The 23034-nt window shown below is 43.3% G+C and overlaps 1 long non-coding RNA gene across 1 annotated transcript in view; it reads right to left on the reverse strand.

The window, feature by feature from the left end:
• Positions 1–2459: 2459 nt before the first annotated feature.
• LOC123346382 overlaps positions 2460–23034 on the reverse strand; it is a 63114-nt gene continuing 42539 nt past the window's right edge. The window contains exon 3 of the long non-coding RNA XR_006572987.1: positions 2460–3127. This is a non-coding gene — a long non-coding RNA (uncharacterized LOC123346382). The remainder of the gene's footprint in view (positions 3128–23034) is intronic.

Raw genomic sequence — 23034 nt, forward strand, 5'->3', positions numbered from 1 at the left:
CAAGAAGCATTTTTCTTACTTTGTATATCTGTAAATCTGGATTATTGATGGAAATATTTTTTAATCATTAATGTGTGTACGATGAAATCTACATTTACTGATAAAAATTGAATCCCGCCAAGCCTATACATATGATGTTAAAAACAAAGAGGAGGGAGTATTTTATTCTTTTACTAAGGTGGAAACATTTTACTTTCCTTTGCAGGTGACGCTTAAAGCTGAACTAAATAGATTTTTTGTTTTTGTTGTTTAACTGATTAAAACTGAGGTCACAAATTTAATCAAGAGAATATTCTCTGTGCGAGATTTTAATTGGCGGCAGGGCCGGCTCCAGGCACCAGCAAAGGAAGCAGGTGCCTGGGGTGGCCAATAGAAAGGGGCGGGACTCCCTCCGGTATTGGGGCGGCACGTTCGGGTCTCCGGTGGCAATTCGGAGGCGAGTCCTTCAGTCCCTCCCTTCCTCTTCGGCGACACTCAATTGGGGTTTTCTTTTTCTTTTTTTTCTTTTCTTCGCCGCTTGGGGCAGCAAAAAAGGTGGAGCTGGCCCTGATTAGAGGGAATTGCCTAATGTAGGAGGCAGAAAACTAGGGCAATCCTTCAGTATATTTGTTTTCTTTTGTTAGTGCCTATATCTTAGAGCTTTCAAAAATGTCCTATCTTTTTGTGTATTTGGTGGTCTTTAATGGACTTGTTTTACTTACTAGACTCTTGTACTGAACCTATTATTTTATTCAATTACCATTTTACATATGTTAGTGATATGTTTTTAGCCTATTATAATAATCAGTTTTTGACTGCTACGTACTTTTAGAAGATACTGTATTTGTAGTTATTTCTTCCACATTAGAGGGAGTATCCCCAGGAGTTTGGACTTGCTTCGAGGCACTCAATTTGCTGGTGCAAAGGAATGTTACTCAGCAGTTCCCTTCTATAATCCCCCAAGAAAGAGTTCTAATCTCCAGGTTTGCTCATGTAAAACCAGAGTTTATGTCATGATACAAACCCTTGTCCTGGAACCAACTAAACAGATTGTGTAGTTCTACTCCAGCACAGTTGTGAGAAAAGGGGCTATGAAAATGCGAATCTAGTCAAGAGCTCTGTAAGGCAATTTGACATATTTCCAGTAGAATTGGCTGTGTCACTATACAACAAAATCCCACAGAGGAAAGCATCACTGCATAAAGCAAAAATACTGTAGGCTGAAATATTTTGCTACAGTTTCTAATACAAAGACAATAAATATGTTGCGTCCCTACCCAAAAGAAAACCATAATGAATAGAGAGAAAATAGTTGGAAAAGTTTTTGCTAGTAGAACCAATTTATTAACATGCCTGCAAAAATTATCAGACTGAAAACTTTTCATGGGAAACAACCAATGGAACTGATAATACTATGCTCTCTCCTCAGGCCCTAGCTTGCAATGTTGCCAGATAATGTTTGCCCTTTTTGCTGACAGTGAATATTGAGGTAGGTTCAGTGGATCTGGTCCCCATCCCAGCCACTCTTGGAGCTGTGAGGGCACCTGGTGGCAGAGAGGTTGCTGAAGTTTTGTACCACACTACCATGCCACCACAGGGTCCTGCACTTGCATGTACTATGGCAGACAGTTAAATCTGTCCCATGCTTCAGAAAAAGTATTTTTAGCTTATTCTGTTGTTTGCCTCACCAAACAAGGAGGGGATGGTTCAGTGATCTAAGCATCACTTAGAAATACCAGCCCGGAACCACAGCAATTCATGGCATCTGAATTTTGAAGACTTAGCACCCCATTGAGGTGAATGTAATAGTTCATGTCTCTGAGCTATTGTCTTCAATTGCCTGCAGATTCACAGAGATGACAATACGTTGCTCAGATTGGTTCATGTGTTCAACATTTTCTTTTCAGCCATAAGGATTGCTAGCATAGGTTGGGCCTTGCTCCCATTTGTGCCTTTTAAAATCTCCCCCTAGATTCTGGAGCACAATTCTGTGGTAACGGGAGGCTCCCAAGGCAAATTCCACAGCTGCAGACTCATGGAACATGAAGCCCTTAGTATAACATCCACTTTCGATGCTTTTTATGAATTAGCTGGAGGAAAATGAATGAAAAGATAGTGGGAGATCATGGTAATCTACTGAGAAAAGGCTAACAGAGAGTCTCCTTGATAATACTCCAAAAGAGACAAATACAAACAGGCATTGCAGGTTCCTCCTTTTCTGGATTCCCAGGACACAGCTTGCCTGGTGACTATAAATGTATGTACACAGAGACTAACCAGGTCCAAGCACCATGTTAGGAATCTCTCAACCCCTTTGAGCCTTGTCAACATGATACAGAAGGTCAGCAGTAGGTGCAGCCAAACCCATGTTGAAAACAGTTTAACTGAAAATCCAGACAGGACCAAACCATGTTCAACACCATTTCAGAGTGCAACTAATGCAGCAGAGTTCAGCGTATGCAACTTGAAACTGGGGGGACTGGAAGAGCTGAAGGGGGGATGCTCCCCTGGAGTTTAAAATAAATACATACAGTAGTTTGTGCGGTCTGGTGTATTCCAAAGGCAAAAAAATAATTAGGCTCTTCAGAAGTGTAAATGTCCAGAGAGGGGTGAAATCATTTCCCAGACCAGAGAAATCATCCCAGCTTCCCTTCAACTTCATGGAGAATTTTTAACTAGGACTCCATGCTGCCCTAGGTACCCTTTACAGCCCTGGTTAAACAGCACATTTTGAAGAACTGATCTCACTAACTTAGGAACCAGTTATCACAGCCATTAAATTTAGTCATATCTAAAAGGTGAGCTGCATCTGTTCCCACAGTCTTCTCATATCAGCAAATCTGTCGTTTTCTACAAGATTGATTTCTATGGTGTTTATCCTCGGAGTCATTAATTTACTGCTGCAGTAAATTCCCAGGCCCTAGTGCCAGGCACTAATGTAATTAGGGATGTGAATCTCCATTGCTTGCATACATTCATTTGCAGTCATAAATAATGTAGTGTTTGGAAGCAACTAGAATTGCTACTGCACTCAGATAACATCAATATTGCCTGTGCAGTGCCAAAAAGATATTGATTGTGCAGAACCACTTGTACCAGCAGGAATGAGAAATGCTTCTACATTCTTGGCCTCTGTGCAAGTCTCCTCCTAAGGAAACAAATGAAATTCATATATTAGACCAGGGGTCGGCAACCTTTAAGAAGTGCTGTGCCAAGTCTTCATTTATTCACTCTAATTTAAGGTTTTGCATGCCGGTAATACATTTTAATGTTTTTAGAATGTCTCTTTCTATAAGTCTATAATATATAACTAAACTATTGTTGTATGTAAAGTAAATAAGGTTTTTAAAATGTTTAAGAAGCTTCATTTAAAATTAAATTAAAGAGCAGAGACCCTGGACCAGTGGCCAGGACCCAGGCAGTGTGAGTGCCACTGAAAATCAGCTTGTGTGCCACCTTTGGCAGGCATGCCATAGGTTGCCTATCCCTGTATTAGACATTTTAAGATGGTTTGTGGACTACAGAAAAACCGGTGTCCAGAAATACACGTATATACATATATTCATATATTTCTGGACACTTGTTTTTTTGCAATCCACAAACCATCTTAAAATGTCTCGCATATTTGACCCCATTTATGCAGACATCCATCACAGGAATAATTTCCTAACAGTGAGTGCAGGAATGTGCTTTCTGGGGTCAACAGAGTCACAGTGGTAATTACAGAAATAATTGCTTTTTATGCATTTTTCACTTACAGAAACTCATTAAAATGTTCCTCTTGGAGAGATAGAAAGGAACAATGTTTTAAGACATGTTAGACAGAGAAGGGTCTATGTAAAACACTTTCTATCTCCTTCATTGTATTATATAGCTCCTTGACAGTGATCCTGAATTAATTTTCACACTGCATACTCTGATTCTGAGCTGTCTTGAGCTGTGCAACTTTTGCTGGTTTAATTTGTAACAGTTTCAGAGGCTTACAATGAGGCTTAGAAAACACGGAGTGCTCTCGTGATTATTTAAAAGATTATGTAGCAGAAGCAGTCGTTCCACAATTAAGGTTACAGCTGGCTGAGTTTCAATTTAAAGTAGGTTAGATTGACTGGAGCAAAGTTTTAAGACTTGCTAGACAGAGTAGGGTCTTTATTTATCCTTCACTGTATTACATTTCTTTGACAATGATCTGAATTAATTTTCACGTGGCATACACTAATTTTTGCCTCAGTATTATCTAGCTCTGCCTGAATTGTTCAGATTTTGCAAGTTTAGTTTGCCTAGGATTTACAGAAACAGGGATGCCCCCAAGTGGACCTTAGAAGAAAGAAAGAAAGAAAGAAAGAAAGAAAGAAAAAGAATTTCCACATAAAAAGGAAAGTTAAGGTTACAGACACATCAGCGTGTTGAGCAGATACTACTTTTGAAGAAGGTTATATAAAGAAAAAGTTATAAACCCAGGCAATTCAGGAAAAGGGCAGCACTCCCATGAAACCCAAACATTTGAAACTATGGAAAGTCTCACTCTGGTAGAAATTACTTTAGCTTTGATGTTATCCATCCCTAACAAACAGCCCCAGCTTGTCGGTGACCACAAATATTAGAATAATTCACACTTCCTCTTATACAGCTCACAGGGGGGTAAAAGGATTTCCAGAAATCTTAGGCCTCATGGATTGCCTGGGATATGCTGGATTTGGGGCACCATCCTCTCAAGTACATGATTCCCTCCCATTTTCTTTGGGAGAGCAAGAGAGCTGTGTGGAGAAGGCCCTGAAGGCTGTGTTTCTATGGGCTCTAAATCATGCAGACCACCTAGTAGTCCTCTAGGATTTTAACTACAGGGATCCTGCTTACCGTGTAGCCCTCAGCCCACCCATGGCCATACAGATATGGCTAGTGCACAGGGCAGCTTGATGGACAGGTGGTAGTATGGACTAAACTAGTGATACTCAGACTGAGGCGCAAGAGCCACAAGTGGCTCTTTCATGTGTCTCCTGTGGCTCTTTGCAGCACATGATATTAAAACTCTGTGTGATTTAATTATTAACCAGTCTAAGTTATTAACCAATCAGGATGCTTTTACTATGTTATTAACCAATTGTAGTTGGTAAAATAATAATACTTGGTCAGTCATTTTGCTGTGAGAATTATATAGATAGATATAGATAGATATAGATATACACACACACACACACACTCTAAATATTTCCCCTGTCATACTGTTTAAATATGAATAGATAGTACTATAGCAAATGAAGCAATGAATTCACACTACTGTGGCTCTTTTGAGTATTATTGATCACTAATTTGGCTCCTGAACCCACTGAGGTCTGAATGTCACTGGACTGAACAGTCATTCTAGCCATGGGTGGCTTGAGGGCCAGGCTAGAGTGAATGGAGTGTTGCTTGTTAACATAAATTGCTCTTGCCTCTGTTCTCTCTGTAGTGTGCAGAGCTCTAGCATGGTTTGGTAAGATGATTATTACATAAATGTATTGGCTCTTTCTACACAGGCAACAGGAAATCATGTAATACAATAATTGGGAAACTATTTAGCTATATAATGAGCCTCCAAATGGTTAAATCACTGGTATAGATGTGGTCTAATTTCTTATGATGACATCTACAAATTGCAGAGATGTGAGGCAATATAAGCCAAGACTGAATTGTGGGTAATGCCATCTCATACCAACTCATGAAACTAGGCTTGCATTATGTGCTGGAAGTAGGACAGAACAGATCAAAAACAATCTTTTTTTCCCCTACTGGTTAATATAAATCTTGTAGGCACAAATTGACAATGGTTGAAGAGATCTAAAAGGGAAACACTCAAGTAGCAAACTGGTAAAATCAGCTGTGGGAATGACATTGTTAATTTAAGTATCAAAAAGAAAAGCTAAACAATTTCAAAATGATATGAACTATTAACTGACCTCCTATGCGGTTCCTAGACACTGTGCGATGCCTCTCAATGCATATTCTCCTCTTGACATTTTAGTGGCATAGCAGGAGGTAAATTAAAACTTAGCCTACCTGCACGATAGATATTTTCAGGTAATTAATGGTAACAGCTGGAGCTTTAGCGTCTACTCACTTTTTTTTTTTAACAGAGAAATAGACTTGACCATCTATCTCAGTGAGGTGCACAGAACAAGAGTGGTACGGCATGGCTTTATTAATCAAGCATTAGTGAAGATCATCATTCAAAAACACACTGGGCCAAATTCATCCCTGCTGTAACACTAATGAAATCAGTGGAGTTACATTACACCAGGAATGAATTTGGCCCAGTATGCCTTGATGCAGGGTCCTTCTCAGAGGTTATCCATCTTCAAGATGGGAGAAAGGTTATACTGTTTTGCTAAATATAAGAGCTTGTGTTGCCTCCTAGTGTCTTTCTAAAAGACATGCTGAGAAGTGAATTGATTTCTTTGCACCACTCCTACCCACAGAAGATGTTGGAAAGACACTGACCCCAAACCTAATCTTTGCTATTAATAATGTGAGATAGCTATTATTAGAAATTGATGTGTCAAAAAAAGAGTATCTGGAACTAACTGATAAATAAAAGGTCATCAGTTCTGAAGAAATTTAAGAATTCATAGATTTTAAGGTCAGAAGGGACCATTATGTTTTTCCAGTCTGATATCCTGCATAACACAGGCCATTGAATTTCACCAAGTTGTTCCGGCATCACACCCATAGATTTTGGTTGAGTAAGAACTTCTTTTAAAAAGTCATTCAGTCTTGATTTGAAAACTTCAAGTGATGGAGAACCTAACACATCAATAGTTGAGCTGCTCCATTGGTAAATTGCCCTCACTGTAAAACACTGAGCACCATTTCTAATATGAATTTGTCTAGCTTCAGTTTCCAGCCACAGGATCTTATTACACTTTGCAAAATTAAAGGGCCCCATGCTATCAGAAATATTCTCCCCACAGAGATACTTGTACATTGTGACCAAATCGCCTCTTAACTTTCTCATTGATTAGATTGAACTTCTATCGCTCACTATTAAAAGTAGAATCATATACAAAAAATAACTGCATTCAAAAATAAAACAATGTAAAACTTTTGAGCCTACAAGTCCACTCAGTCCTACTTCTTGTTCAGTCAATCACTCAGACAAAAAGTTTGTTTACATTTGCAGGAGATAATGCTGCCTGCTTCTTGTTTACAATGTCACCTGAAAGTGAGTCTGGGTGTTCACATGGTGCTCTTGTAGCCAGCGTCGCAAGATATTTACGTGCCAGATGTGTTAAGATTCATATGTCCCTCCAGGGTTCAACCACCATTCCAAAGGACATGCATCCATGCTAATGAGGGGTTCTGCTCGATAACGATCCAAAGCAGTGCAGACCGACATATGTTCACTTTCATCATCTGAGTTAGATGCCACCAGCAGAAGGTTGATTTTCTTTTTTGCTGGTTCAGGTTCTGTAGTTTCCACATCAGAGAGTTGCTCTTTTAAGACTTCTGAAAGCATGTGCCACACCTCATCCCTCTCAGATTTTGGAAGGCACTTCAGCTTCTTAAACCTTGGGTCAAGGGCTGTAGCTATCTTTAGAAATCTCACATGGGTACCTTCTTTGCGTTTTGACAAATCTGCAGTGAGAGTGTTCTTAAAACAAAAAACGTGTCCTGGGTCATCATCTGACACTGCTATAACTTGAAATATATGGCAGAATGCAGGTAAAACAGAGCAGGAGACATACTATTCTCCCCGAAGGAGTTCAGTCACAAATTTAATTAATGCATTATTTTTTAACGAGCATCATCAGCATGGAAGCATGTCCTCTGGAATGGAGGCCAAAGCATGAAGGGGCATACAAATGTTTAGTATATCTGGCATGTAAATACTTTGTAATGCCAGTTACAAAAGTGCCATGTGAATGCCTGTTCTCACTTTCAGGTGACATCATAAATAAGAAGTGGGGAGCATTAGCTTCCATAAATGAAAACAAACTTGTTTGTCTTAGTAATTGGCTGAACAAGAAGTAGGACTGAGTGGACTTGTAGGTTCTAAAGTTTTACATTGTTTTGTTTTTGAGAGCAGTTACATAACAAAAAGATCTACATTTGTAAGTTGCACTCTCATGATAAAGAGACTGCATTACCGTATTGTACGAGGTGAATTGAAAAATACTTTCTTTTGTTTATCATTTTTATAGTGCAAATATTTGTAATAAAAATAATATAAAGTGAGCACTGTACTCTTTGTATTCTGTGTTGAAACTGAAATTGATATATTTTAAAATGTAGAAAAACATCAAAAATATTTAATAAATATCAGTTGGTATCCATTGTTTAATAGTGCAATTAAAGCTGTGATTAATCAAATTTTATTTTTTTAATTGCAATTAATTTTTTTGAGTTCATAGTGTGAGTTAACTGCGATTAATCGACAGCCCTAGTAATAACATTTATAGATTCCATAGATTCACAGATTCCAAGGCCAGACGGAACCATCTAGTCTGACCTCCTGTATAACACAGGCCAGAGAATGTCCCCAAAATAATTCTTAGAGCAGATCTTTTAGAAAAGCATCCAATCTTGATTTAAAAGCTGCCAGTAATGGAGAATCCACCACAACCAATTGGTAAATTGTTCCAATGGTTAATTATTCTCACCGTTAAAATTTCATGCAGTATGCCCATTCAACTTCCAGTGATTGCATCATGTTATACCCTTCTCTGCTCTAGTGAAGAATACATTATTAAATATTTGTTCCACATCTAGGTACTTGCAGATTGTAATCAAGTCATCCCTTAAAATTCCCTACTTTGATGTTGAGCCCAATGGCAGATGGAATTCAGTGTTGATCAGTGCAAAGTAATGCACATTGGAGGGGAAAATTTGAACTGCTCGTATACTTCACAGGGTTCAAAATTAACAATATCAATCCACCAACAGTATCAACTTACCAAGAAAAAGGGCCTGGGAATAACTGTGAATGGCTCAATGAAGACTTCTGCCCAATACGCAGCTATAATCAAAGAGTAGGTCTACACTGCAATGTAGAACTTGGGTTAGTGGAACTTGAGTTAGCAGACCCAATACCAAAATCATGTACCCCAATGACCCCATCCCACAGCCAGCTGGGCAAATGTGGAACTTTGTTTCTGAGTGGGGAGGAGCTCTCACTGGGATTTGGCATTTGCACCCACAGATCATGCCAAACGTAGCTTGTGAAGCTAATCAGATAGTTAAATAATATCAGAGAATCAGCACAATTAATTCAAAAGTATATCTGGAATACTGGTTCTCTGTATGAGCCATCTTTCAAGTCGGCATAAATTGAAGGTTAAGCTGGCCTGCCCTGTTGTAATCAAAAGCAACCCATGGGCTGCTTAATTTTAATTACAGCTCTTGGGGACCATTTAGGTGCTGCTGTAGATGCTGCTTATGCTGGATGAAGAAGATGATTAAAATTGTCAGTCACAGCTTATGAAAGCATAAGTACAGAAGGAACTGATTGATACAGGTTTCTCCCTAATTGAAGCATAAGGAGGATTAAATAATGCAGATGATGTAAATAGACATTTTGGAGCTGTAAAAGCGTTCTGGGCTTCTTTTGTCTGAAAGTCGCTGCATAAATGCCAGTCATTGCTGATTTGCCTGCAATGAAGAGGAAGAATGCTTGAAAATGAGGCACTAAAAATACTGCATTTGAGATGTGCGGGTTAGATGTAAAATATTTTTTTCCTTTAACTCAAACTGCCTAGCTCTTCAAACGCAGGGCCAGCCCAAGGCCCTCTGCACCACATATGCTCCTCACAGGGGCTGTGCCAAGGATGTGCTGGCAGATCAGCCACACTACAGTGCCTGTGCACCACCTGCACCCCAGCATGGAGACCAGGCCCACAGTCTCTTTGTGCCTGGTGTGGAAGGGCACGTTACAGATGTGACGGCGTGGGTTGTCCAGCAGTAAGCCATGGAAGGGGCCACAGATCTTCATTTATACAGCCGCTATATCCCATGCCACTCACAGGAGGGGCTGCGACTGCTACTCCAGCCCTGCACCCTAGCCTCGGTTAGAGAGATGGGGAGAAATGTCATTCCCCCTATCCCTCACCTACAGTGAACCTGTATAGACATGTTCTCTGTAAGCAGAGAGCGTTTCACCCTGAGTGTGTAAGTGCTACTCAACGTAAAGGCCACAAAATCTGTTCTTCGGCAGTATGTTTACATCAGTCATTTTAAATTGATTATAAAAATGAATCTGTTATTAACTACGTGTAGTTGATACAGAAGAGTAATGATCAGTGTTTTAATGTTAGGGGTCTGTTTGTTTTTTTAAAGCCTGGCTTGTTCTTGTTCTTAAAGCTTGGCTTGTTCTGTGGAATAAGTGACATTTCATCCTTATTAGGCAGCACCCCAAAGGGACAAGATGATGTTGCGTGTTTCTAGGCAAGAAGAGGAACATTTTTATTATACTTTCTGCACACTGGGCTTCCTCACAAAACCCAGACACCAGCAGTAATTTTAAGATAATAAAGCAGCAATAACTCAGAATCCAAATTATTCTGATTGAAAATGTTAATGTCACTCTATGAATGAATCATATACTACAAAGAAATGAACAGCTCCATGCTGGGTGTTATCAAACAACCCGCACTTAGATCTTCAAAGAGGGCATTTTGAGCACGGGCAGCAGAACTAGGGGAGCCAGGAGGGCTAGTGCTCCTGCCAATGGAAGTATGGGTGGGGGGCCTGATGTATGTTTCTGCTCTCCCCACAGTGGGGACCCCACTGTTTTTCCCTCCCACACTCTCTCATGGAGGTGAAAGCAGGACCCAGCTGTTTCCACCCTCACACGCATGTACAGGGGAGCAGAGCTGAGAGCAGGACCCAGGGGAGGGGCTGGAGAGGCCACCTTGGTGTACGATATTGGGTCAGCTGCCAGGGAGCAGGTAGGAACAGCTCTCCACTCTCCAGCGACTATGTGTCCCAGCAGACACACCCAGCCCAGGAGCACATGCGCCAGTCAACAGTGTGGCATGGGACACAGGACACTGGCACTTGCGGGGGGTGTCATGGGTGCACAGGGTGCCAGCTGCCATGGGTGGAGGGAAGCACTGGGCACTAGCTGCCCAGGAACTGCAGGGATGCCCCTTCCTAGACGGGAGCCACCATCAGGGGAAGGAGTAGATTCCACAGCCATGGAGGTGAGGGGAACACAGTTAAGATTCACGTAGGCTTTTGCAGATGCAAGCCCACCTGAGCTCGGGGCCCCATTGTGCTAAGCACTGAACACACACACAGAGTCTGAGCTTACAGTCTAAACAGACAACTGAATATTAAAAGCTATTTTTATTTTTCTCCTCTGATCCCCTTAGGTTTATCCCTGCAGAATTAGCCAGCTCCCATGCCAGTGTTTGGTCTATATTGAGGCATCATAGTGGAGGGGGAGGCAGACAGCCGTGAGAAGATGGATATTCTACAGTCAAAAGGAAGGAATTCAAGTAACTTTTGGATAAAAATTGACTTGGTCAAGGCCTCCCACTTACTATGACCCTTAGAGGATTTTTTTCAGTTAGTCAACCCAGATTTGCAAAGTTGCTTGTGTTTGGTCCTTTACCTTTACAGGTCACCTTTAAAAGATGTAGCAAAACACGAAGCACATCATAAATTGATGAGAACTAGTTCTAAGAAAAACAAGATGATAAATGTTTAAACAATACATGGACAGCAGTAAATGAAGCATTCTGCTTTTGTGCCACAAAACTGAAATTTGCATTACTGCCTTTCCCTACTGGCCAAAGTGATTCTGGGGAATTAAATAAGCAGTTTCAGATCCAAAAACCAGATCATTATCATAGCTTGCATCTACTACCGTACAGGAGCAAACATTAGCTGAGTGTTTTAGCCAGTCAGAGCATGAATCACCCTTATGTAAGGCTTCTCATCAGTGTTGAAAGGATTTAGAGAAGGGGGTTACACCACAGATGAACCTTGTATTAATAAAATATTTTTGCTACACTGACATAGGAGGTTCCAGAAACAAGAAAGTTATTTTTCCCCTATATTTTAAGCAAATCTTTGGAAGCACTTTCTTGTAGAAGATGTTTTGGGGGCAAAATATTGACAATATTGGGGTATTGTTTGTCATGGCTGCTTGTGTGTGTTCTCGCTGTGTGCTGCACTGGCTCTGAGCAGATAGCCCCTACAGCAGGCTCTGATTGAACTGCCCACAGAGACCACAAGATTTGGTTTAGCAGCGAAGGCACTCGGTCAGGTTATTGCCAACAAAGCATGGTCCTAGCTCCCCAGATCAATGTCTACAGTTACACTAGGACATGTAAGCCCATGACAATGGACACAGTTCAGTGAGTGGCAGGACTTTCAATTCCCCTCCAGGCTAGCCAAAGACACTCCCTCTGAGACTCCATTTTATTCATCAATACAAACAAATTACATATTGCCCCTCTGACATGGTCAGTTACCACCTTCTGATGTGGTTAGCTACCACCTTCTACCTTGTACATGTTGGTTTGATCAAAACATCTCTATCCATCACACTGTCATCCTGACCTTATCTTTAAAGGGGGTGGGGGTGTTTGTCAACATGTCCTTGTTATCTTTGGGTGGGGTGTTCATACCATACTTCGTATCGGAGTGTTCTGGTACCACCCTTTTGGAATGTGTTTGCAGGAGTGTCCTGGGCCTAGCTCTTCTTAGGACTGTGTGTGTTTTTGCTATGCCAGCCCTGTTCTTGCCAGGTTCTGTGAGCATGCATGCAAGCAGAGGCGGACTTCTGCTCACAGCCTGTCTCTTGCTAACTTTGCTTTATAGTAGCAGGGCTTGACTACTTTAGTTCAGGCCTTAGGCCTCACACCAGACCTCAGACCAGGCCTCTGCTACAAGGACTTATATCTTAGGCTCCCTTTCTACTACATTGCTGGTTTTTTCCAGTTTTTCAAGAGAGTTTAGAATTCTAAAAGACATTTTCAGCCTATATTGGCAAATAGGTGTTTCCATCTTTAGAATGTCTATCTACATAGCCAGAATGGGAACAGGTGGAGTCTTTTCTTCATCCCCAATACCACACACTGAGCTTCAGACAGTATTCAAAATCACATCTTCACCATTAAGTCACAAACCCTGACACAGCATGACTCGCAGCATAAGTATCCTTCTCAGGCTCAGCCAGTCCTAAGGCTCCTTACTAGGACTTCTTAATTCTCTAGTTCCCTCTGGCCAAATAAACACTCCCACCCCTTTTATATCCTGGTTGGAACTAACTGCCCTCCACCACCACCTGCATGTTGGCAGTAATTACCCTGAATCTGAATTTAGCACTTGTGCACAAGGTGACCTCAACAGAAGAGTCCTGCTTCTTGTAATGGGACTTAGAGTGTGCTGCTCAATGCTGTAGAATTTGTCTGGCTCAAAAGTTTCATTACTCCACCCCTAGAATATCACTTTTATAAGAAACTGGTGCCAATTTGGAAGGATAGTGAAAAAGATGGAGAATTCCACAGTGAGACATCATATGACAGCTTATGAAATTAAATTATTTTCACGCAATACCACTATATTCCTTGATCAGTTTATTGTGTCATGAAAGCATCCATAAAACATAATAATCTTTGGGTTTCTTGTTTTCACTGTTGCAAAAAGGAAGGTTTGCCTCTATGACAATAACATTTTTTTCTCCTTTGCTTTTTGCTCTGAGTTAATTTCAAATAACGCTTCTTCTCCAGCTCGCTCTACCGAGTCTGTAATTTCCACTATTAACCTTTCTTGTAGGTTATGATAATGCAGCAAGTATACAAGTACTACCCATGGAACAAGCTGTACTGTGCAGACATTTGAACATTTTGAAGTTTCCATTTCAACCAGTGATCAAGGGTTTTTTTTTATGAGTCTCATTATATCCTTTGTGTTAAATTATAATGATTTGGATCTGAAAAGGAAGTCATTAGATTATGCTACAGTGATTAGTAAGGATGACCTGCAACACTAAGACCTGTTAATAGACCGCACATAATTTAGTTACAATACGAGAATAGGTTTGGGTCCTAAAGAAGAGCATATTAATTAAGCAGCCAACAAATCAGGGGACAACATTTCAGAGATGTAAGTATCATGTGTGGACCTGGGTTATGGTACCTAGCCTTGATAATGTTTCTGGCAATTTATATTACTTGTCTGCTCATGCTGTGGAAATGTTTCCTTTTATGATACAGCTCCTCCTTATCTGCAGGTATCACAATAACGCTGTCAGTCACTCTCACTGACTCACAGGAGGACATCAGGAAACAGCAAGAAAACAAATGTATTTCTGTTACATATTTAGAGTAGTTGGAAACTGTATGAAAGGAGCTGCAGTACGGTGTCTCTAAATTAAGAAACACTCTGACATAGAAGGCTGACTCATTTGTGTGACATGGATACAGCACTCATCCATTAACCCATTAGAGCGAGGCTGTTGGCTATGATGGGGTGGAGTTGCTCTTTTTGCAAGGGCTGACCTGGTTCAGGCACCTAACTCCAGGAAAGGATTCACAGCTGAGAATCCAGAGGAGACAGGTACCTCCCTCTGGCCTGTCAGTCACATGCCTAAGGCCCAATCAATCAGAGTTAGGTGCCTAGGCCCAGATCCACAAAGGGATTTAGGCATCTTAAAACCAGTTTTAATATACAAAACCCCACTCAGCTGCCACCTAACACTACATTCACTCACTGCCTAAATTTTTGAGCTAACCACTGGACTATGGAATAGTCTCTCAGTCTCTCTTGTTGAAGCCATTGAACCAGAGATCTCCCACATCCTGGGTGTGCACCCTAACCACTAAGATAAAGCTTATAAGCACGGCTTCCTCCTCGTCCCCTGCCCTTTGGCCATTTTCTGTGAAGTTAGGCAGGCACCTAAGGTATTTTTGTGTGAAACAGCTTAGGTGCCTAAGCCACCTGACTTCAGGAGAAGGGTTCCCAGCTGTGGATCACAAGCAGAGATAGGAGCCTCTCTACAGCCTGAACTTAGGTGTCAAACTCCCTGTGAGGGGCAGGACTTAGGACATACCCCTATTGTTGAAATCTGCTATTGGCTAGCTTAGGCAGCTGCCCACCTAGCATACTGGCTTTTGTGGATCCCATTCTTAGGAACCTCGCTCTCCCCACACATTGTACAGGGAGGCTAGGCACCTAACTAAAGCTTTGTGGATCCCAGTGATTTTCAAGGCACATAAAAGTTAGGTATTCCAATGTTCAGTGTTGCAGTGCCTAAGTCCCTTTGTGGATCTGGGCCCTCAAAGGTGACTGGAACACCATGCAAACAGTTGAAGCGATCATGTCTCGACTTCAAGTTATTTAGGAAGCAAGCCCAGGACTACGTCAGATCTAACTAACACCAAAAGTGCAAAACTCTGCATCTTCAAATTCTCCTTAAGTAACTCTACATTCAAGTGACTTCTATAGTCCAGCTGGACTGTATCTCTCAAGGTTCACCACAGTTTCTCCCTGGGCCTCAGACACTGATGTACATGATCAGTAGCTTAGGTGTCTACCCAAGGAGAAAAAAAGCTTTCCACTGCATGTCAACAAACCAAAATGAAATATTTCATTTCAATTTTCTCAATGGAAAATTCTACCAAAGTTGATTTTTTTCCCGTGGAAGTTTTCAATTTCAGTGAAAGCCTGACTACTTCTGTCCTATAACTCATCATAGTCACAGTTTTAAATGTTTTAGGTTTTTGTTATTTCAGTTGTAACATTCCTATGTAAATACATCACAGCAACCTTCAACTAAACAAACTAACTTTTTTGGCCTTTTTTTTTTTTTAAAGAAAAAAAGGTGGGGGAGAGGACAGTATATTTTAGGAACTTCACAGGATCTCCAGCTCCCCATGCTTCTTCCTACGTTGTGGAGCATAGCAGTTGCCTATGTCCCTGGCTCTTCCTAGTTCACACTACTCTCCTTAGCTCATCATCTCTATAAGGAAACTGGCAAAGATCATGCACACTCTATCCCAGGGATCAGCAACCTTTGGCACGCGGCTCGCCAGGGTAAGCACCCTGGCGGGCTGGGCCAGTTTGTTTACCTGCCGCGTCTGCAGGTTTGGCCGATCGCAGTTTAGGATGACCAGATGTCCCGATTTTATAAGGACGGTCCTGATATTTGGGGCTTTTTTTTATATGGGCTCCTATTATCTCCCACCCCGCCCCGATTTTTCACACTTGCTATCTGGTTCGCTGCCGGGGCTGCGGGAAGCGGCATGGGCCGAGGGATGTGCTGGCTGCCACTTCCCACTGACCCCATTGGCCTGGAGCAGCGAACCGTAGCCAGTGGAGCCGCAATCGGCTGAACCTGCAGATGTGGCAGGTAAACAAACCGGCCCGGCCCGCCAAGGTGTTTAGCCTAGCGGGCCGCATGCCAAAGGCTGCCGATCCCTGCAGTCTATCCCGTAGTTTATGTCCTTTGGGATCCTCTGGGCTGAAAGTTGCTACCTAAATTTTGCCTAAAATCAGGCACCCTAAATCCATGTTTAAGAACTGGAATGAAGCCACATGATTCTCAAAAATGTTAGGCACTCACAGCTGCAGTTGCCTTTATTATTATTATAGAATGGCTACAGACAGATACAGAGGACTGCATACATCATTGACAACCAGCAATGCTAGAAACAAAAACATTTGTTTCCAAAACAATTGTGAAATACAACTATTATTAAAGGGGAAAATGAAAATGGCAAACAAGTCCCAGATTCTTTTCATGTTTTCTTAGCCAAAATTTTCCATTTTAAGAAATTTACTGCGTCTGATCCCTACCCATTCTTAGAATCCTGAGAGACAAGGAGACATCATCACCTCCAGAGAATTCTCATTAATTATGGAAGCATCCATTCACATTGTCATAGTAGTTATAGCAGAGCACCAGCTGGGCTAGAGTTTAGGTTTGAGAAATATCTTTCTGTTTAAAGCAGCAAAGAGTCCTGTGGCACCTTATAGACTAACATCTGTTATGCTCCAAAATGTCTGTTAGTCTATAAGGTGCCACAGGACTCTTTGCTGCTTTTACTGATCCAGACTAACACGGCTACTCCTCTAATACTTTCTGTTTAAAGGCTGACTTGTTTAATTGCTCTAAAATTTGCATGCTTAGATTGTCTTGAAAGTTTCTGTGCCTCAGGGGGGTGTACTAGTGATCCAGATTTAGGGTAATTTGACCAAGAGGTTCCCAAGATATAACCCCTGGGGGGAGGGGAAAAGTCAGCATTATACAAAATCAGCTGGTTCTTAGGGAAAAAAACTGTACACATCTGGGACTCAGCCTATGATTTGTTCCCCCAACTGATCTCAGCTAATGCATGGCATGCACTGCCCCTTGGGGAAGCAACACTGAAACCGGTATTAATAGAAGAATTTGGCTCTCTAGAATGCTATTTTCCAAACAGTCATGCGCCAAAGACAATGAAATGTGCATGTGCAGCAGGATTAGAAAAGGGGATTTGAAGGCAGCCTATTGTCAAAGTAATTTAGTGGCTCCTGGGGACTTACTGTGGTCAATGAACCTGAATTATGCCTATACCCCCATCTAAGCACATTCACCCCACCTTAGCCCTGGGCAGAAAATAAGGGGGAAAGAGGCCAGTTAGCCATGGGCAGCTAGGATGCAATGAGGCTTAATGGGGATGACACTTACCTGGGCAAAAACAGGTGGGGCTTCTATAAAGCCAGGGAGCAGGCAACAGAGGGGCCATGCAGTGAGGAATCCTGCAGTCTTACTCACTGATATAAGGGGGAGAAAGTAGGAACCGCTAACATGCAGTGTACAGAGCAGTAAGGGCTGGGAGAATAAAGACCTGAGCTGCTGGGTTGAGGGTCTCTGGATTGGAACCTGATATAGAGGGTAGACCTGGGTTCCTCGACAAGCTACTGTGCAAGTGGCATTCTAGAGGCAGCCTACTGGGGGCTGTTTGGAAGGAGACTTTAATAATACCCTGGAAGAGGGGGAATGTCCATGTGACTTGGCCACAGAACTAAGCCACAAAGAGGAAAGTGCTGTAGCTCTGGGAGCGTGGAGTGGGGCAATGGGCTGAGTAACCACTGGAAGGGGTGTGAGACCATGTCATATGCTAATCCCCAGATAGGCCAAAAGGAAGCATCAGAGTGATAACAGTGGCATTGGTAGTGCTGTAAAGTTGAACCCTTCCCTTGGCAGAAATCTGAGAATGAGCTATTGGTATCTTGCTAGTATCCACTTCTGTTAAGAAGACTTTATCCTTCCGGTAAATGTGTCCTGCTATTGTGTGCAGCTAATTTAGAAGGGGCTTTAATAATTTTCCGAAAGATAATAAATTACACATGCTCTGTGTAAATATGTGAGAACGATTGCTGGACATGTTGCTACTTTTCACCTGGAGGATTATTATAGCAGCGCATCAGCACTGATTTTAGCTAGAGGGAAGATGAAAGACACCTAAAATAATGTAATCATGTTTTCTGAACAATGGACCTGAGTGTGCTTATGGTCGAGGTGTTCCTGATACACAGTCCCCTGACATGAGAAGCCTAGAATATTTTTAGATTCTAATAACTTTTTTGGTGCTGGGCTGGGCAATGGGGCGGGGGGAGATCAGTGCTGGAAATTGGGTGGGTTGAGAGAATGCAGGGAGGGGAGGAGCAGTGGGGGTGGAATAGGAGGAGAGGGGTTTGGAGCTGCAATAAGGGGAGGGGGCACTATGGTGAGGGAGATAAATGGGAATGCATGGTAAGGGAGGGGAGACAGGAGGGTGGGTGCCAGGGACACAGTGTCGGATTAGTGGTGGATGGCACAGGTCAGCCCTACATTCTTTCTTCCCTTGTGTGTGTTGCGAGTTGCATTCATCTCTGTGGGGTGTTCTCATTCAGCCATCTCATTGAGATGAATGGGCCACCTCACACCTCTCGAGCCTCCTGTCCTGCAGATGAATATGTAGATCTCCTTCCTCATATACTAGGCCCAGATCCGGGGAAGGGATTTTGCATCTCCCTCATGCCCCTTTCTGCCTCCAGCAGATACAGACACCTCACAGCCTCTTCATGACCCCTTGAAGTTTACCAGGGGTGTGGAGTGGCAAAGAGGGGCTGGAGCTGGTATGTGTCGGGGGAAGGGGCTGGCAATGGGAGGATGTGTGAGGTGTTCAGAGCAATGGAATGATGGAAGGAGTGTTGGCGGAGTGGTAGGGAAGTCTGAGCAGTTGGGGAGGGGAATATGGTGGCTATCACAGTGAGGGGAATGTTGAATCAGAAGAAAGGATGGAACAGAATGTCACCATCGTTTAGGGTTGCCATGTATCTGGGTATTACCTGAACAGTCTGGTTTTTGGTTTCTGTGTCTGGCTGCTATTTAGGGTTGCCACGTGCCAAGTCAGAAAAGGGTCCGGTCAGATGTACAGACTGGACACCAAAAGTCTGGTTACCACAGGGTGGGGAAAGGTGCAGAGTCATTAACGTGTGCCAGTCCCTACTCAGCCAGAGCCACCTCCTACCTGCAGGAAGGCTCCTGGTCAGGCTGCAGCAGCTGCCATCCCAGCCCTGGAGAAGAGGGAGCCCAGTTGTCGGGGGGAGGGAGTTAAGAGGCATTCCAGCGAGCGATGAGGCTAGGGCCTGGGGGAAGAGGTGGAGCGGGGTGTGGGGCCTCGGGCTCTAGTGATCAGCAGTTAGAAAGGGGGCAACCCTATGTGCAGTGGGGGGATGTTGGAGCTTCTTCAGCTCTATCCCCTCAAGCCACCCCCCTCACATCCATCTATCAACTCTACATACTTTAATGGCCCCATCACTCTAGTATCTGAACACCTCAGTATTTATCCTCACAACACCCATTAGGCAGGGAAGTATTATCCCCCTTCCACAGATGGGGAATGGACAGAGGGACTAAGGACTGGTCTACACTTAAGACGCTACAGCCGCGCTGCCATAGCGCTTTAGCATAGACACTACTTTTGCCAATGGAAGGGGTTCTTCAGTCGCCATACTTCCGAGAGGTGGTAGCTAAATCAATGGAAGAATTCTTCTGTCAACCTAGTGCTGTCTACACATGGACTTAGGTTAGTTTAACACTGCGGCTCAGGGTGGGGATTTTTCACACCTCTGAGTGACGAAGTTATGCTGACCTAACTGTCTAGTGTAAAGCAGGCCTAAGTGTAGGAAATCTGTCACAGAGCAGGAATTTTAACCCAGCTCTCCCAAAACCCAGGTTCTAACTACTAGACCATCCTTTTCCCCAGTCCCCCTGTCATAGGCTGTGCTACCAGGATACAGCTAGCAGAGTAAGTGCAGCCTAGGACTGTCAATACATACATTTTCACATGGGCAGAAGGGAGTCCTGGCCTGCAGTACCCAGATCTCTGAATCTTGCTTATGGTTATAAATCATGTGAGAGTTACCTCTGTACCTAACAGCTCTTGATTGATCAGTTTACCTAACAGCTCAGGCTGTTGGTTACTTTGGTTACCTAAAAACAGTTCATGTGGGTCTGTATTGATTGGTCAATTGCTAATATATAGCCACACACACACACACACACACATATATATATACACACACACACACACACACACGTGTATGTTACCACCAGTATGGCGCTATCTGCTGGTCAGGTTGCCCCACTGTGACTCTGCTTGAAGCAGAGATCCAGTGCCTGTAGCCTCACATCTTTAATAAAGAATTTGTTCAATATTTACCCAAGTTCCAAGTAGTCAGTACATGGGTGGATCAGGAGGGTAGCAAGTGGAACCCAAGGGGATTTCTACCACCCCAAGGAAAGATTGGGTGTTAAGTAGACAGATAGCCCTGAACACCTGTCTGTCCATGCTCTCAACAAAAATGTTCCCGGTGACTTTGATAGTCCCTGCATCCTCTCCCCAGCTCCTCAACCTGCAGGTCCCATGCTGATGCCTGCCTCTCCCAGGAGGAGTTGAGGACGACAGTTGAAGAGGGAGAATCAGGCTGCACTGGACAGGCAGAGAGAGAGAGAGGGGATGAGGAGACATTGCAGAGGAGACAATGCTTCATCATGTATCCGACCAAGTGGGTATTCACCCACGAAAGCTCATGCTCCAATATGTCTGTTAGTCTATAAGGTGCCACAGGACTCTTTGCTGCTATTGGAGAGGCAGTGATGGGACTAACATGAAGCCAGTGTATTTTGTGGCTAGGGTAATCAGTGCCAAGGAGGGGGGCTGTGATACATGGGGGTGCTTAGAATTTTTCCCCCAAAAGGAGAAGGGCCAAGTTCCCAGCTCAGCATACAGTTGGACCTACATAACCAAGGAAGCGTGTAATCCTCTAGTAAGCTGCAGCCTGTGAGTGTGTATACACAGACCCAGATGGGGCCAGAGATCAAGGTGCAACTCCTTACATGCTAATGGCTTCTAAAGTGCTAATGTGATGGGACAGGGAGGGTTAGCTGGAAATGTTGGCAGGGGAGTCATAGATGTTGCGGGGGAACCTGGGGTAGGTGAGTGGAGAAGGAGTCCACCAGTCTTCTCTTACATGCTCCTATAATCAAGATTTAAAAAACTGCCAAAGAGTTTTTGTGACATAGACCATGTCTGACCATGTCAGCGACTCCCCCCTCCACAGATTTCAAAGAATGACCATTATCGCCATTCATCTGTAACAAAGTGTACGGAAGTGGGAAGGACCACTTAGGAATCACATAGCCTTCACCTTTAGCTAGCCCGTAGCAGTGCCTCAGCTGCAAATCTATAACTACAACTGCCTAAGAACACTAACTCCTACACAAACATTCCTCTGTTTAAACAAAACAACAAAACCCACACGCACACAACCAAAAAACTAAACCAAAACAAAAGACAACTTGTTAACACAGAGTTATTGTTTCCTGGACACATCTCATTCCTTTCAAGGATGTCATGCTCAGCAAAACTCAAACCTCTGAAAAATCAGGAACACAAACCTTAATTCTGCCCTCTTTGAGTGATGATCAAATACACCCATAGCGCACATACACTCTGCCTTTCCAAATCGCACATATCACTCAGGGAACAGGGTACAGGGTACAGAGTCAAATGCCTTCTCTTTGCTAAGGCAAAATTTGTTGTTTGGTAAACTCTACTGAACAGGAGCTACCACCGGGCAATCTTACCTCTGCAAAGTTTTTTGTCAATGAACCCATAGTTAGGGGTGAGTTCAGTTTTGCACCTGAAATAGGGTTTCAACAACTTTGCTGTGTAGAAAGAATATAGTATAGTCTGCCCAAAATTACCACACTTATTCTTCCAGTTAAGGGTGTGTGAGTGCCCAAAAGAACTGTGCATTTTCATCCATACTTAACATGTTTTAAATGTAATCCTCACTCTCAGTTTCCTGGGTTTATAACATTTGGTTTGGGGACAATTGCAACATCTTTGTAATGCATTTTCCTCTAAATTACTGATATGTAGTCTCAACCTTAACTCCAGTGTAATGTTTTTTTGTCTGGGAATAGTAAAAGAGGATATACCCATCTTAAATTCTGAAGAGTGCACAGAAGTTGGCAGAGGAACTTCACACCGAAGCTATTTTCCCACCCATTCAAGAATACAAGAATCACCGAAGAAGATGACATTTTGATTACGAGGCATGGGATAATCTCATAAGAGACCCCAAACAACAATTAAAAGTTGAATTCTTTAACCAGGTGCTAGATTGTCATGGCCAGCTCTAGGTTTTTTGCCACCCCAAGGAAAAAAAAATTTTGGCTGCCCCCATCCCATCCCTGGGCTCCCCCCCCGCCCTGGGCTTTCCCTCCCCACCTGCACCCCCTGCCGCCCCAGCTCTGGGCCTCCCCAACCCACACCCCCCTGCCGCCCCAGCCCTGAGCTCTCCCCCCCCACCCGCACCCCCTGTCACCCCAGCTCTGGGCCTCCCCTGACCCACACCCCCCTGCTACCCCAGCCCTGGGCTCTCCCCCCCACCCGCACCCCCTGTCGCCCCAGCCCTGGGCTCTCCGCCCCACCCACACCCCCTGTCACCCCAGCCCTGAGCTCTCCCCCACACACACACCCCATGCTGCCCCAGCTCTGGTCTTCCCCCTACCCCCCCACCAGTGCCACCCCACCC

Source organism: Mauremys mutica, chromosome 1 (assembly GCF_020497125.1).
Source record: "Mauremys mutica isolate MM-2020 ecotype Southern chromosome 1, ASM2049712v1, whole genome shotgun sequence".
NCBI classification, from domain to species: Eukaryota; Metazoa; Chordata; order Testudines; family Geoemydidae; genus Mauremys; species Mauremys mutica.